The sequence below is a fragment of the Oncorhynchus mykiss genome, chromosome 3 (genome assembly GCF_057628025.1).
Source record: "Oncorhynchus mykiss isolate SJ-2025 chromosome 3, ASM5762802v1, whole genome shotgun sequence".
NCBI classification, from domain to species: domain Eukaryota; kingdom Metazoa; phylum Chordata; class Actinopteri; order Salmoniformes; family Salmonidae; genus Oncorhynchus; species Oncorhynchus mykiss.
In genome coordinates, this window is record NC_143024.1 from 27,883,382 (window position 1) to 27,900,980 (window position 17,599).

The 17,599-nt window shown below is 44.0% G+C and overlaps 1 pseudogene across 1 annotated transcript in view; it reads left to right on the forward strand.

Annotated features, from left to right (window-relative positions):
• Positions 1–17,599, forward strand: part of LOC110503770 (activating signal cointegrator 1 complex subunit 3-like) — a 198,517-nt pseudogene that overhangs the window by 35,190 nt on the left and 145,728 nt on the right. The window lies entirely within an intron of this gene.

Genomic DNA, 17,599 nt, shown 5'->3' on the forward strand with positions numbered 1-17,599 from the left:
TTTCAACCATAGTTGTTCAATTCCTCATCAATCCATGGAGCCTTAACAGTTCTAAAAGTCAGTTTCTTAATTAACAGATGCATGTTTATCAATAATTGGAAGAAGCAATTTCATAAATTCATCAAGTGCAGTGATGCTCCTCATTAATCACATCAGACCAACCCAAATGTTTAACGTCATCCACATAAGTCACAGCAAAATCTTTTGTATAATCTCTTATACACTATTTTAGGCCCAGCTGTGATCACTGCATCCAATGGGTACGGATACAGCTTTAGAACAAAGTTCTACAGTATTAGTAAAAATGTGATCGAAACATGTGGATGATCTTGTTCCTGTAGTGTTTGTAAACACCATGGTACAGTGGTTTGTCTTTTAAAAGGTGTAGCTTATTGCAGCACAGCTTGAGTGGTGCCTCAGAATTCTATGGCACGTTATTTAAGTGCCAACCACTGGTACAATTAGTGCTAGTTTGACCACCAGAGGGCATCTTTGACAAGCATTTGATAGAATCCCCGTGTCGTGCGGGCACGAGGGAAACCAGGGTTCAATTCCCCGACTGGGAGGAAGGAGTTGGCTGTCCTTGTAAATAAGAATTTGTTCTTAACTGACTTGCCTAGTTTATTAAAGGTTACACTAAGAACATAACATTTCTTCACCCTAATTGTAGTCTAACCAATACCCAAACGGAGATTCAGTGAAAATAAACATTTCATTGATTTATCAAGACCAGTCCCCATGCTTCTCTCAGAGCAGCACGAAACGGTGCTAAAATAGTTGTAGGCTATTGCTTCAAATCCTATTGCTTCTAACTTCAATATGCTATTTAAATAAGTAAGACCTACACCACTTTTAACAGCACATTACTCAACACTAGTGAGACTCATGTCACCTATGTTAGACCTATAGTATATAAAACAATATGACATAACTCACCACCAATAATTACATACAGAGGATTGGAGGATTCTAAATTAAAACCAAAAGCCGCCTCCATGGGTCTCCCAGTGGCGGCCGGCACGGGTATCGACCGTGTGTGTTTCAAATAATATTTTCCAGTAAGCAACAATTTGTCTACCTTCATTAGACCACTTTGTTACAATATTTCTGTAATTCAGTTATATTTATTCCCATAGTAATTAGTTATGAATCCATAACTAAATAAACATTGCCGTTTTGAAAGAGGTGTTTTATCATTATTTTATTAATGAAGGCATAAAGATGCCATTCTTAGTTACATTGTTTTAGTTTGAACGTGCAGACTGGCACTAAGAACAGCAGGAACATTTCCCTGGTCAGCGCCATTACTAGTGTATTGCCTCTTAGTGTTGATCTGTGCTACCCAGTGTGGCAGGGAGGGGGTCCACTCTCCCTCGCCCTTCCTCCTCCTCCCTTCCCCATGATCAGTCTTCTGTGCGCGGCTCTGCGGCCCATCCCCTGCCCTCGTGCCTTGAACCTTGTGCGTTTTCAGTGGATACAGCTGGAGAACTGCAAGGCAATCCCATTGTACACCTCTCATGAGCCATGAGCAATATGACCAATATAAACTCAGCAAAAAAATCAACTTCCCTTTTTCAGGACTCTGTCTTTCAAAGATAATTCATAAAAATCCAAATAACTTCACAGGTCTTCATTGTAAAGGGATTAAACACTGTTTCCCATACTTGTTCAATAAACCATAAACAATTAATTAGCATGCACCTGTGGAACGGTCGTTAAGACACTAACAGCTTACAGACGGTAGGCAATTAAGGTCACAGTTATGAAAGCTTAGGACACTAAAGAGGCCTTTCTACTGACTCTGAAAAACACCAAAAGAAAGATGCCACGGGTCCCTGTTCATCTGCGTGAACGTGCCTTAGGCATGCTGCAAGGAGGCATGAGGGCTGCAGATGTGGCCAGGGCAATAAATTGCAATGTCTGTACTGTGAGACGCCTAAGAAAGAGCTACAGGGAGACAGGAAGTACAGCTGATCATCCTTGCAGTGGCAGACCATGTGTACACCTGCACAGGATCGGTACATCCGAACATCACACCTGCGGAACAGGTACAGGATGGCAACAACAACTGCCCGAGTTACACCAGGAATGTACAATCCCTCCATCAGTGCTCAGACTGTCCACAATAGGCTGAGAGAGGCTGGACTGAAGGCTTGTAGGCCTGTTGTAAGGCAGGTCCTCACCAGACATCACCGGCAACAATGTTGCCTATGGGCACAAACCCACTGTCGCTGCACCAGACAGGACTGGCGAGTTGCGGTTTTGTCTCCCCAGGGGTGATGGTCGGATTCGTGTTTATCGTCGAAGTAATGAGCGTTACACAGAGGCCTGTACTTTGGAGAAGTATTGATTTGGAGGTGGAGGGTCCGTCATGGTCTGGGGCGGTGTGTCAGCATCATTGGACTGAGCTTGTTGTCATTGCAGGCAATCTCAATCTCTGTACTTTACAGGGAAGACATCCTCCCTCATGTGGTACCCTTCCAGCAGGCTCGTGTGTGTGTGTGTGTGTGTGTGTGTGTGTGTGTGCTTGCTGTACAGAAACCCAGCCTAAAACCCCAAACAGCAAGCAATGTAGGTGTTGAAGCACGTTGGCAAGGAAAAACTCCCTAGAAAGGCCAAAACCTAGCAAGAAACCTAGAGAGGAACCAGGCTATGAGGGGTGGCCAGTCCTCTCCTGGCTGTGCCGGGTGGAGATTATAACAGAACATGGCCAAGATGTTCATAAATGACCAGCATGGTCAAATAATAGGTCTGGGACAGGTAGCATGTCCAGTGAACAGGTCAGGATTCCATAGCTGCAGGCAGAACAGTTGAAACTGGAGCAGCAGCAAGCCCAGGTGGACTGGGGACAGCAAGGAGTCATCATGCCAGGTAGTCCTGAGGCATGGTCCTATGGCTCAGGTCCTCCGAGAGAGAGAAAGAAAGAGAGAATTTGAGAGAGCATACTTAAATTTACACAGGACACTGGATAAGACAGGAGAAGTACTCCAAATATAACATACTTTTTTTATTACATTTTTTTATTTCACCTTTATTTAACCAGGTAGGCAAGTTGAGAACAAGTTCTCATTTACAATTGCGACCTGGCCAAGATAAAGCAAAGCAGTTTGACACTTACAACAACACAGAGTTACACATGGAGTAAAACAAACATAATCAATAATACAGTAGAAAAATGAGTCTATATACAATGTGAGCAAATGAGGTGAGATAAGGGAGGTAAAGGCAAAAAAGGCCATGGTGGGGAAGTAAATACAATATAGCAAGTAACATTTTTTTATAAAAAAATAAACACTGGAATGGTAGATTTGCAGTGGAAGAATGTGCAAAGTAGAGATATAAATAATGGGGGTGCAAAGGAGCTAGATAAATACAGTAGGGGGAGAGAGTTGTTTGGGATAAATTATAGATGGGCTATGTACAGGTGCAGTAATCTGTGAGCTGCTCTGACCGCTGGTGCTTAAAGCTAGTGAGGGGGATAAGTGTTTCCAGTTTCAGAGATTTTTGCAGTTTGTTCCAGTCATTGGCAGCAGAGAACTGGAAGGCGAGGCGGCCAAAGTAAGAATTGGTTTTGGGGGTGACCAGAGAGATATACCTGCTGGAGCACGTGCTACAGGTGGGTGCTGCTATGACCAGCGAGGTGAGATAAGGGGGGACTTTACCTAGCAGGGTCTTGTAGATGACCTGGAGCCAGTGGGTTTGGCGACGAGTATGAAGTGAGGGCCAGCAAACGAGAGAGTACAGGTTGCAGTGGTGGGTAGTATATGGGGCTTTGGTGACAAAACGGATGGCACTGTGATAGACTGCATCCAATTTATTGAGTAGGGTATTGGAGGCTATTTTGTAAATGACGTCGCCGAAGTCGAGGATCGGTAGGATGGTCAGTTTTACAAGAGTATGTTTGGCAGCATGAGTGAAGGAGGTTTTGTTGTGAAATAGGAAGCCAATTCTAGATTTAACTTTGGATTGGAGATGTTTGATGTGGGTCTGGAAGGAGAGTTCACAGTCTAACCAGACACATAGGTATTTGTAGTTGTCCACATATTCTAAGACAGAACCGTCCAGAGTAGTGATGTTGGACCGGTGGGCAGGTGCAGGCAACGATCGGTTGAAGAGCATGCATTTAGTTTTACTTGTATTTAAGAGCAATTGGAGGCCACGGAAGGAGAGTTGTATGGCATTGAAGCTTGTCTGGAGGGTTGTTAACACAGAGTCCAAAGAAGGGCCAGAAGTATACAGAATGGTGTCGTCTGCGTAGAGGTGGATCAGAGACTCACCAACAGCAAGAGCGACATAATTGATGTTTACAGAAAATAGAGTCGGTCCAAGAATTGAACCCTGTGGCACCCCCATAGAAACTGCCAGAAGCCCGGACAACAGGCCCTCCGATTTGACACACTGAACTCTATCAGAGAAATAGTTGGTGAACCAGGCGAGGCAATCATTTGAGAAACCAAGGCTAACGAGTCTGCCGATGAGGATATGGTGATTGACAGAGTCGAAAGCCTTGGCCAGGTCAATGAATATGGCTGCACAGTATTGTTTGTTATCGATGGCGGTTAAGATATCGTTTAGGACCTTGAGCGTGGCTGAGGTGCACCCATGACCAGCTCTGAAACCAGATTGCATAGCGGATGATGAGATTCAAAATGGTCGGTAATCTGTTTGTTGACTTGGCTTTCGAAGACCTTAGAAAGGCAGGGTAGGATAGATATAGGTCTGTAGCAGTTTGGGTCAAGAGTGGCCCCACCTTTGAAGAGGGGGATGACCGCAGCTGCTTTCCAATCTTTGGGAATCTCAGATGACACGAAAGAGAGGTTGAACAGGCTAGTAATAGGGGTTGCAACAATTTCGGCAGATAATTTTAGAAAGAAAGATTGTCTAGCACGGCTGATTTGTAGGGGTCCAGATTTTGCAGCTCTTTCAGAACATCAGCTGACTGGATTTGAGAGAAGGAGAAATGGGGAAGACTTGGGTGAGTTGCTGTGGGGGGTGCAGTGCTGTTGACCGGGGTAGGGAACTGACCCTAGCCCCCCGACACAAACTCCTGCAGCATAAATACTTGAGGCTGAGACAGGAGGGGTCAGTAGACACTGTGGCCCCATCCGATGATACCCCCGGACAGGACCTAACCGGAAGGATATAACCCCAACCACTTTGCCAAAGCACAGACCCCACACCACTAGAGGGATATCTTCAACCACCAACTTACCATCCTGAGACAAGGCCGAGTATAGCCCACAAAGATCTCCGCCACGGCACAACCCAACGGGGAGCGCCATCCCAGACAGGAAGATCACATCAGTGACTCAACCCACTCAAGTGACGCACCCTTCCTAGGAATGGCATGAAAGAGCACCAGTAAGCCAGTGACTCAGCCCCTGTAATAGGGTTAGAGGCAGAGAATCCCAGTGGAAAGTGGGGAACCGGCCAGGCAGAGACAGCAAGGGCAGTTCGTTGCTCCAGAGCCTTTCCGTTCACCTTCACACTCCTGGGCCAGACTACACTCAATCGTTTGACCCACTGAGGAGATGAGTCTTCAGTAAAGACTTAAAGGTTGAGACCTAGTTTGCGTCTCTCACATGGGTAGGCAGACCATTCCATAAAAATGGAGCTCTATAGGAAAAAGCCCTGCCTCCAGCTGTTTGCTTAGAAATTCTAGGGACAATTAGGAGGCCTGCGTCTTGTGACCGTAGCGTACGTGTAGGTATGCACGGCAGGACCAAATCAGAGAGATAGGTAGGAGCAAGCCCATTTAATGCTTTGTAGGTTAACAGTAAAACCTTGAAATCAGCCCTTGCCTTGACAGGAAGCCAGTGTAGGGGGGCTAGCACTGGAGTAATATGATAAAAAAAAATGTTGGGTTCTAGTCAGGATTCTAGCAGCCGTATTTAGCACTAACTGAAGTTTATTTAGTGCTTTATCCGGGTAGCCGGAAAGTAGAACATTGCAGTAGTCTATCCTAGAAGTAACAAAAGCATGGATTCATTTTTATGCATCATATATACATTCACCAGTCCATTAATCAATTTGTGTGTGTGAGCTGTGTGGTTAAAGCTTCGAACCCATAGGCTAGGCTCTCTCATCCCTTCCAGGCTTCCGTGAGGGAGGTTGGACAAAAAGCATGTCATAGTGGATGTAAGCAATGTCCCCACGCGCTCTGGCAGCTTTCATGGCTGGGATCAGATCTTTCATCTTCTGGCATACAGCTTCAGGATAGTCCTTGTTGAGGAAGATATAAGTTCCTCTAATGTTCTTGGCTCTTTCCAGAATCGCTACCTTGTCCTTGAACCTCGGGAACTTGACCACTATTTGCCTGGGCCTATCACCTGGGCCGGTGGTGGGTTTTCCTGGGCCGGTGGTGGGTAAGTCTCTTTTTGTTAGTTTAAAAGATCCTTCACGTGTGATAGAGAGACACCACTGTCCTCAACGGTACTCCCACCAGCTTTGGTCTTTGTCATGGTTGCTAGCAACTTAGGTTATGCTGTTATTCCTTGCAGTTCCAGACAGGGCAGGTCACGGGGAAGATTGAAAATAACATACAGCAGGGATCTAGACAGACACAATCCCAGGACAATCCGCGGTCCCAGCCACAATGGCTAACCGCATCACAGGCTGCGTTTAAGAAAACCCCACTAGCTTGATATGCAGCTAGGCTAGCCGCGACGCAAAATATCTCCACAGACCCATCCTTGGTCGGCAGGATCATTGGAAAGAGACAAGCAGTCCCAGCAACTGATGCCAACTGGGTTGTGTGATCCAAACTAAGAAGCTAGCTAGCTACCAAGAACTTTCCAATACACTTTCAAACAACAAACTTTCCAAACAAACAAAACCAAGCTCTTCCTCATTCCGCGTGCAACAGGAAGTGACGTGAGGGAAGGAGGATTAGATTTGGGAAGGACCGGCTCATTCTAATGGCTGAAATTGAATTAATGAAATGGTATAAAACATATGGAAATCACTTTTGACTTAGTTCCATTTATTTCATTCTAGCCATTATGAGTCCATTCTCCTATCCTCCCACCAGCCTCCTCTGCACAGCAGTGTCTGGGACTGGACTCCTGCCAGGCAGAAGCCCTGCTGCTCTCCCATGGAGCAGAGGTTTCCCAGACAGGCCTCTTCTCATCCATCCACAGCTTGTTGGTTCACCAGCAAGGAGTGTGTTGTTCCAGGACACTTTAATCTTCACTGAACCCAGTCTCCATATTGACCCTAGTTTACAATAATCCCTGTGTGTGATATTATTCCCAGCAGACAGTAAAGAAGGACGGGTTAGGGGGTGATTGGAAGTGTGCCCTGTCGTAAGGTAGAGCTTCCAATTAAACCTGCCTTTCTGCTCATAACTAACCAAGCAGCAGCAGTAATGAGGAAGAGTCTAATTAGCAGGTCAAGATCGGCATCTGGCAACTGGAGCCAAGCCTCTCTCGCTGGGCGGGAAGGGAAGACGTCTGTGGTTAACCTGCCCAGTCTAGTAGCCATGTGAACCCTACAGCTGTGTTTGTTTTAGTGTGTGTGTGTGTTCGAGTTTGTATCCAGTTTAGTAGGGATCCCTGAAGCTTCCGCAGGTGGGTTGGTACTGGTGGTTCCAGCCAGAACCAGCTGTCAGTTCAAACCTGACATGAATAGCCTCCAGTTGTGTCTGTCTATCAGTCTGTTTGTGTGTGTATGTATGTGTGACTTTGTTTGTTTTTCTTTCTGTGCATGCAGGGGAGCAACTTTGGTTTTAGAAGTGCGTGCGTGGTGGTGGGGGTGGTGGGGGGGTGTTTATTGAAAGCTCATTTCCTGCATTTCTACTAGGCTGTCCCCAAATAAAAATAATCTTGGTCGACCAAAATTAGTATTTTCTTTTGTCTGATGCTTTCAGCATGCTTTTTGATTAAATAATGAAGACACACAAATGACTGAAGAGGGAGCCAGAGATCAAGATAGCCTAACCAGAAGAAAAAAAACCTGTTCCCTATCCTCCTTCTGCTGCTGGTCTTCGCAAATTCTGCCATTATGCTCCTGAACTTGCCGGTAATGGGCAACACCAGCGGTCGGCAACCTTATCCATTTGGAGTGCCAATTTATCATTTCTACCAATCTGCATGCCAGTTAGGATTTTCATATGCGCAAATTCGTGGAACAGTTTCAGTTCATTTGTAATAGTATTTGTATCTCATCATCATTGTCTGTGGTTAATCTACATTATATCTAAAGGATAATTATACCAGTCTAAAAGTAACTTTTATTGCCATTGCAAACTATGTAAAAATAGCCTACATAAAGCCAATCTCAAAACATTGCAGCCTGCAGGTAGAAAATATCCTGATATGAAATAAATATCCTATAAATCACATTGACTAACGCATGGTCTGCAACAGACTTGATACGTATCAACTGGGTCGCCCCAAAACTTGTGCTAGCAAACTTGAGACGTATAAAATATTCTGGACCCCCAGAGTTTCCCACGCCAATGAGCTTGGGACAGACACAGCTGTAGGCTATTTGTGCAAGGGATAAGAAGTAATCGAGTATTTTATGATGTTTTCACTGGATCAGAGCATTACATTTTTCCCTTTCATGCCAAGTGGTTATCGAAAGGGAGAGAGCTGGAAATATTGTTAAAATGCTTTCAGGAACTTTTATCATTCTCATTTGATTCTAAAAACAGACTTTGTTTACTTGCTGTTTGAGGTGAAGAAAAATTACTTTGAGAAGCACCACACAGTGGTGCTAAATTAAGACAGTCAGAAATACTATCAGACAACCCCAAATGGGCTCATTTATAGGCCTACATTTGTGCGCAGGCCAGGTTAGACTAGTCCTACTTCTATATGCGTAATCAGGTGTGCGTTCTTATTCAACATTGACAGGAGCTTTTCAAAGAGACAATTAATAAATTGACAAAACCCGTAAATGTTGAGAAACAGGTTTTAGTTTATTTCATTCAAGTGTAGCATAGGTAGTGATTTCTGCAAAACACATGTCCACTCTAACAATGAGAACGGTAAATGACTGTAACAATAATATATTGAATGTATTAACATAAATTACCATAACCAAATAAACATAGCAGATTAGAAATGTTACTACTGGTGATATACAGTACCAGTCAAAAGTTTGGACACACCTACTCATTCCAGGGTTTTTATTATTTTTACTATTTTTACATTGTAGAATAATAGTTAAGACATCAAAACTATGAAATAACACATATGGGATCATGTAGTAACCAAAAAGTACTAAACAAATATATATTTTAGATTCTTCAATGTAGCCACCCTTTGCCTTGATGACAGCTTTGCACATGCTTGGCATTCTCTCAACCAGCTTCACCTGGAATGCTTTTCCAACAGTCTTAAAGGAGTTCCCACATATGCTGAGCACTTGTTGGCTGCTTTTCCTTCACTCTGCGGTCCAACTCATCCCAAACCATCTCAATTGGGTTGAGGTCAGGTGATTGTGGAGGCCTGATTATCTGATGCAGCACTTCATCACTCTCCTTCTTGGAGGGGTGGGGGTGGGGTGGGGGGGGGGTCGGTCATGTCCCCCCATCCCCAGTGTAAGTATTCCATCCTGTTTGCATGTAAATTACTTTGTCTGTGCATGTCTGATTCTGTGTACTGTAGGCTATGTTTGAGGAAAATTGTCGTACCTAGGGCTGTGACGGTCATGGAATTTTAGGAAACAGTAATTGGCCAAATGACCATGTCCGTCATAATATATAAAACATTTTAAAGCATATTTTCTCCTCTCCTCCAGTCCTCACTACTCACTGCTGGAATTGAAATATAATTATTTGAAAAGGCATCCCCATTCAAGTCAATGATGGCATAATGGGTGGAATGGCTGCCATTGTGAGTGTACCCATAGGCGCAAAGCAGAAATTAAAATATGTGTGTTGTGATTTGTTGATTCAACTGACATTACAAAAAATACAGTCCATTGCATAAGCCACATCAGCTCACATAATTTGAATGCAATTTTACATTACCATGGAAATTATAACATCACAATACCTGGTAGCCATAGTCCCAGTCGGTATTAGATAGATGGAGCGTCACGGTCCTGCCCGCCTGTGGGGAAAACAACCTGTGGTTACCCCATTTGGCTCACAGCAAGAACGTCATCTTTTTTAAACAAAATGTTCTTGTTGTCTGCTTGTTTTAGTCAATTACAAAACTACCCAGAAAAAATATGTAAACGCAACATGCAACAATTTCAAAGCTTTTACTGAGTTACAGTTCATATAAGGAAATCAGTCAATTGAAATAAATGTATTAGGCCCTAATCTATGGAATTCACATGAGCGTCCCAAACATGCTCAATAGGGGACGTCTGGTGAGTATGCAGGCCATGGAAGAACTGGGACATTTTCAGCTTCCAGGAATTGTGTACAGATCCTTGCGACATGGGGCCGTGCAATTTCATGCTAAAACATGAGGGGATGGCGACATATGTTTGGCAGGGCAATGGGCCTCAGGATCTCGTCACGGTATCTCTGTGCATTCAAATAGCCTTCGCTAAAATGCAATTGTGTTCGGTATACATAGCTAATGCCTGCCCATACCATAACACTAATGCCACCATGGGACACGGTTTACAACGTTGACATCAGCAAACCGCTCGCCCACACGACACCATACATGCCTTCTGCCCGGTACAGTTGAAACTGGGATTCATCCGTGTAGAGCCATCAACGGTGGACATTTGCCCATTGAAGTCGATTACAACGCCTGACTGCAGTCAGGTCAAGAAGACGAGCATGCAAATGAGCTTCCTTGAGACGGTTTCTGACAGAGTCTTCAGTTGTGCAAACCCACAGTTTCATCAGCTCTCCAGGTGGCTGGCCTCAGATGATCCTGCAGGTGAAAAAGCTGGTTGTGGAGGTCCTAGGCTGGCATGGTAACGTGTGGTCTGCGGTTGTGAGGCCAGTTGAATGTACTGCCAAATTCTCTAAAAAGGCTTATAGTAGAAAAATAAAACAAAAATTCTCTGGCAACAGCTCTTGTGGACATTCCTGCAGTCAACTTTCCAATCGCACGCTCTCTCAGAACTTGAGACATCTGTGGCATTGTGTTGTGACAAAACTGCACATTTTAGAATGGCCTTTTTTTTTGCCCCCCCCCCCCAGCACAAGGTGCACCTGTGTGATCATGCTGTTTTAATCATCTTCTTGATAAGCCACACCTGTCAGGTGGATGGATTATGTTGGCAAAGGACAAATGCTCACTAACAGAGATGTAAACAAATTTGTTCACACAATTTGAGCAAAATAAACTTTGTGCATATGGAACATTTCTGTGATCTTTTATTTCAGCTCGTGAAACATGGGACCAACACTTTACATGTTGTGTTTGTTCAGTGTACAATTAAGAAAAGTACAACATGTCTGAAGATTACTTTTCAATGTTGCCTGCTCCCGAGCATTCTCACTACTTAGAAAATCGCAATATTGTAGGGCTTCCCAAATGCCCCTTTTTATGACTACTAGCAGCCACCTGAGTGAGTGTTAGCTAGCTACCATCAGGAACATTAAGCTAGCCTAGACCAACAACACGAACAAACAGACTTTACAGGTTCATGTAGTGAGTGGAGTTACAAATGGACTACACTAAACAAGTTAAATGTCTTACCTGAGATTAAATGTATTACACACATACAGACAACTGTAGCGTACTAGGACACCGGGTCCCCACATTTCCTACTATCCCACACCAAATAGCCTGAAGCCACAGGGCTCTTTTCACAGGCTCTTTTTCCCAACATGGGAGCATTGCAAACTGTAGGTTGGGATTTTTGCCCTGATTTCTGGCATGTTTTGTTATTTCTGTATAACTGGGCGTCAGTGGAAAGAATGTTTTCCCCAATTTGTGGGCGTGGGTGAGGGAAATTCCTAATTATTGTGTGAATATCAACTTGGACTATTGTGAGTGTAGGCTACCCATGAGTTTACCAGTCAAATTGCCAGGTTTAGAGTTTCCAAGCATGCTCTCTATTCATTCTATTTTCTATGTCTGCTGCTGCGTTGTGGTGTGCGTTGCCTAGGCAACTGAAGTCTAATTTGCTTGTTTCAGCAAGGAGCAACAACGTCTCATCGCGTTGTTAAGAGTCCATGTAACGGCTGAAACGGACTCAACCACACGAATGCCCCGCCCGTCTTCAGGTTCGTTCCACGCACAGAAGTTATTTTATGATATATTTTTAAAACATTTATGACGGTTATTTTCATGACGGTCTTCATCCATAAACCTCTGCGCTTATACATTGAATATTCCAGCCCTAGTCGTACTTTGAAAATTAAAATAATTGCATGAGTCCTGGTGGCAATCACTGTTCTGAAAGCTGTAGTAGGAGTTGATGAGAGAGAGCTGGAAAGAGAGGGAGGGAGAGGGAATAGATTAGGCTAGAGGAATAGGCGCATCAAGAATGAAGGAATGTTGGAGTGAAGAGAGGTACTGGGGGAGGGGGGGGGGGGGGGTGCAGCAGCTAGAGCCGTTAGAGGAGATAAAGATAAGATCATTCAGACAATCAGCCGAGACCTCAGGACAATCATCACATCTCATCTGTTTTCAAGAGCAATTCTGTCTTCTATTGAACTGTTGTGACTCGGTCAGGGAGGCAGTCTCTTGGGGCTTTAACACTCGCTGTGCCACACTCTCTCACAACATTCTCGTTTCCAGGGATACATAATGGCGAGAAACCGGTACATTATAATACATTATTTATATGAACAGCGTGACGTGAAATTGAACTGTTAAATTCTATTTTGTGTCCATCTCTGGCTTCTCTGTGGCCTGCTCTGCTATCTGCATGATCAATCATCAGCGCTCAGTGTGTGATTGTGTGCGTGCTGTTGTAGCCTACCGTAGGCCTATTTACATTCACAAAGTCGACATAAATTCAAAGGGCTGCGTGTAATGGGTTCTCCTACCATTCCATTGCAAACAACAAGTAGGCCTGCGGGCTATACAGATCCGCTCCCCCAAAAATGGCCATAGCCTACCCTCCCCAAGAATCCCTCAACTTATCACAACTGGTGAGATGATATGCAGAAGAGAGAAACAAAATATGCACGTGCGATGTATCAAATTTCTGGCTTCATTCATACATTAAACCAGTCAACGCTAGCAGCCTACCATATTCACTCATCACAAAGTCCCCAATAGAAAACATCCCTGAGGCTGCATGGCTTCTAAAAATGTAATTGCTTACTATATGTGCAGGCTACACGCAACCTCTCGATGCCGTTACCGTACACAATCTAAATCTCAATCTCACATTCAAATCTCCACTAATGTGGCACTGGCAGAGGCTGAAATACAAACGGGTGCTAATCACAAAACAGCAGATACTGTGTCCACAAAAGCGCTTAAGGAAATCGACATTTGCACCATTGTTTCATGATGTTATGATTACAAAAGCGGCCACACGGTGGGCTGCTGGTCAGATTTGCGGGCAGTTGATTAACTGAGCTATCCATGGTGCTGAATCTCCGCTAGTTTAGGCCTGTTAGTTTAGAAGCTGATGTTCCCTGCGACAGTCACCACAATAAGCAGGTTATAATGAAGTAAAAACAACCACAACCTCCCCAAATCCCCCCAATAGCCAGGTACAAAGGCGAGAACATTTTTTATTTTTATTTTTTATTTCACCTGTATTTAACCAGGTAGGCAAGTTGAGAACAAGTTCTCATTTACAATTGCGACCTGGCCAAGATAAAGCAAAGCAGTTTGACGCATACAACGACACAGAGTTACACATGGAGTAAAACAAACATACAGTCAATAATACAGTATAAACAAGTCTATATACGATGTGAACAAATGAGGTGAGATAAGGGAGGTAAAGGCAAAAAGGCCATGGTGGCAAAGTAAATACAATATAGCAAGTAAAACACTGGAATGGTAGATTTGCAATGGGAGAATGTGCAAAGTAGAAATAAAAATAATGGGGTGCAAAGGAGCAAAATAAATAAATAAATAAAATACAGTAGGGAAAGAGGTAGTTGTTTGGGCTAAATTATAGGCGGGCTATGTACCGGTGCAGTAATCTGTGAGCTGCTCTGACAGTTGGTGCTTAATGCTAGTGAGGGAGATAAGTGTTTCCAGTTTCAGAGATTTTTGTAGTTCGTTCCAGTCATTGGCAGCAGAGAACTGGAAGGAGAGGCGGCCAAAGAAAGAATTGGTTTTGGGGGTGACTAGAGAGATATACCTGCTGGAGCGTGTGCTACAGTTGGGAGATGCAATGGTGACCAGCGAGCTGAGATAAGGGGGGACTTTACCTAGCAGGGTCTTGTAGATGACATGGAGCCAGTCGGTTTGGCGACGAGTATGAAGCGAGGGCCAGCCAACGAGAGCGTACAGGTCGCAATGGTGGGTAGTATATGGGGCTTTGGTGACAAAACGGATTGCACTGTGATAGACTGCATCCAATTTGTTGAGTAGGGTATTGGAGGCTATTTTGTAAATGACATCGCCAAAGTCGAGGATTGGTAGGATGGTCAGTTTTACAAGGGTATGTTTGGCAGCATGAGTGAAGGATGCTTTGTTGCGAAATAGGAAGCCAATTCTAGATTTAACTTTGGATTGGAGATGTTTGATATGGGTCTGGAAGGAGAGTTTACAGTCTAACCAGACACCTAAGTATTTGTAGTTGTCCACGTATTCTAAGTCAGAGCCGTCCAGAGTAGTAATGTTGGACAGGCGGGTAGGTACACGTAGCGATCGGTTGAAGAGCATGCATTTAGTTTTACTTGTATTTAAGAGCAATTGGAGGCCACGGAAGGAGAGTTGTATGGCATTGAAGCTTGCCTGGAGGGTTGTTAACACAGAGTCCAAAGAAGGGCCAGAAGTATACAGAATGGTGTCGTCTGCGTAGAGGTGGATCAGAGACTCACCAGCAGCAAGAGCGACCTCATTGATGTATACAGAGAAGAGAGTCGGTCCAAGAATTGAACCCTGTGGCACCCCCATAGAGACTGCCAGAGGTCCGGACAGCAGACCCTCCGATTTGACACACTGAACTCTATCAGAGAAGTAGTTGGTGAACCAGGCGAGGCAATCATTTGAGAAACCAAGGCTGTCGAGTCTGCCGATGAGGATGTGGTGATTGACAGAGTCGAAAGCCTTGGCCAGATCAATGAATACGGCTGCACAGTAATGTTTCTTATCGATGGCGGTTAAGATATCATTTAGGACCTTGAGCGTGGCTTAGGTGCACCCATGACCAGCTCTGAAACCAGATTGCATAGCAGAGAAGGTATGGTGAGATTCGAAATGGTCGGTAATCTGTTTGTTGACTTGGCTTTCGAAGACCTTAGAAAGGCATGGTAGGATAGATATAGGTCTGTAGCAGTTTGGGTCAAGAGTGTCCCCCCCTTTGAAGAGGGGGATGACCGCAGCTGTTTTCCAATCTTTGGGAATCTCAGACGACACGAAAGAGAGGTTGAACAGGCTAGAAATAGGGGTTGCAACAATTTTGGCAGATAATTTTAGAAAGAAAGGGTCCAGATTGTCTAGCCCGGCTGATTTGTAGGGGTCCAGATTTTGCAGCTCATTCAGAACATCAGCTGAGCAGATTTGGGAGAAGGAGAAATGGGGAAGGCTTGGGAGAGTTGTTGTGGGGGGTGCAGTGCTGTTGACCGGGGTAGGAGTAGCCAGGTGGAAAGCATGGCCAGCTGTAGAAAAATGCTTATTGAAATTCTCAATTATGGTGGATTTATCAGTGGTGACAGTGTTTCCTATCTTCAGTGCAGTGGGCAGCTGGGAGGAGGTGTTCTTATTCTCCATGGACTTTACAGTGTCCCAGAACTTTTTTGAGTTAGTGTTGCAGGAAGCAAATTTCTGCTTGAAAAAGCTAGCCTTGGCTTTTCTAACTGCCTGTGTATAATGGTTTCTAGCTTCCCTGAACAGCTGCATATCACAGGGGCTGTTCGATGCTAATGCAGAACGCCATAGGATGTTTTTGTGTTGGTTAAGGGCAGTCAGGTCTGGGGAGAACCAAGGGCTATATCTGTTCCTGGTTCTAAATTTCTTGAATGGGGCATGTTTATTTAAGATGGTTAGGAAGGCATTTAAAAAAAATATCCAGGCATCCTCTACTGATCCTCAAAATGCTGAGGTAGGCTAAAACAAATGTAATTTTCACTGGACCTCATAATATTTGAGCAGTCGGCCAAAAGTGCTTCATAGGCCTAGCCTACCTTAAAGGGGAATTTTACCCTAAATCCATTTTAATGTGTATTTCTAGTCAATCCACCATGCATATGGTCTCGAAATTTCATTTATCATACGGTTGCATCTTAGATATCAAAACACCCCGTCTGTCAAAAAGTCTAATTACGTCACCATGCGAGACTTAAAGCAGCACGTTCTAGCTGACTCTCTTGGGATGTTCAACCACCGGTGGACGTGTAATTCAAATGATATGCTGAGATGTTTAATAGAGCCCTACCTATGCCTGCAATGTTCAGGCCCTACCCTACCCAGGCCCGATTGCTTTTGCCCAAACCCGAAATTAGAAATAACTTTGTTCGTTATTAAATCCATTAGCTGTTCCTCTCCGTCTGTCACTTGCTCGTTGTGCATGAGCTCTGCTCATGGCGGCTCTGGATGTCTGTGTATATAGCATCAGCTCCTCTTGGGCTGCTCTGCTCAATGACGAGACATGAGAGAACACAGAGCATGGCTGTTAGCTACTTTTCGTCACAGTAAACTCTGACAATTCAAGGAACATTATTTTCTGCTAAATAATCTCAACTGTTTTATATTTGAAGCAGTTTTGACACCTATGTGTTGAACCAAGTCAACACACCGCCCACTCAATCCAGTTAGAGGGGAATGTTAGGAGAATTTACTCAAATGGGCAATTGGGAACATCAGGAATAATCAGGACATTCAAAGCTAGAAATCTAGACTCATTGTTTTGAAAAATATTTTGTGAATTTGTCTACTATGGACTACTGAAAACAACAAAACCAATGGATTACTTGGGTAAAATAGTTATTTAAAACTAGGCTACGTTAGATCCATGTGTGTATTTCTCCATTTACAGTGGTATAATCACGTCAGTTTTTTTTCTCTCGCTTGTATTATATGCTTTTAAATAGCACTTCTGGTTTCAACTGGAATACTGGGATACTGGTAATTTCTTGCAATTTTCTCAGGAAGAAAAATTGGTAAATTCTCTGGAAAATATTAAACCCTAGTACACACTCTCTCTCTCTCACACACACACACACACACACACACACACACACACACACACACACACACACACACACACACACACACACACACACACTAGAAAGATAAAGGTCTAGACCACCCTGGGGTTGTAGGTCCTCTGTTGAAGTAGTTATAGATTTTACTCACGTCACTTGTACTTGTATGCTGTTAGGGTTTATTTTGCTCCTGTGATGCTCTTTCTCCCTGCTCAACAACAAGCTGAGCTGGTGGTCTCCTGTGGGCCCTTAACCATGCAGGTTAAGTAAAGGACACACACACACACACGTTACAATATGAATTAATGCTGAGGTCCTGGGGTTACAAATTGTCCTTTCCACCTGGTGGCAACCAGAATCTGAACAGATATGGTTGTTTCAGTCTGGAAA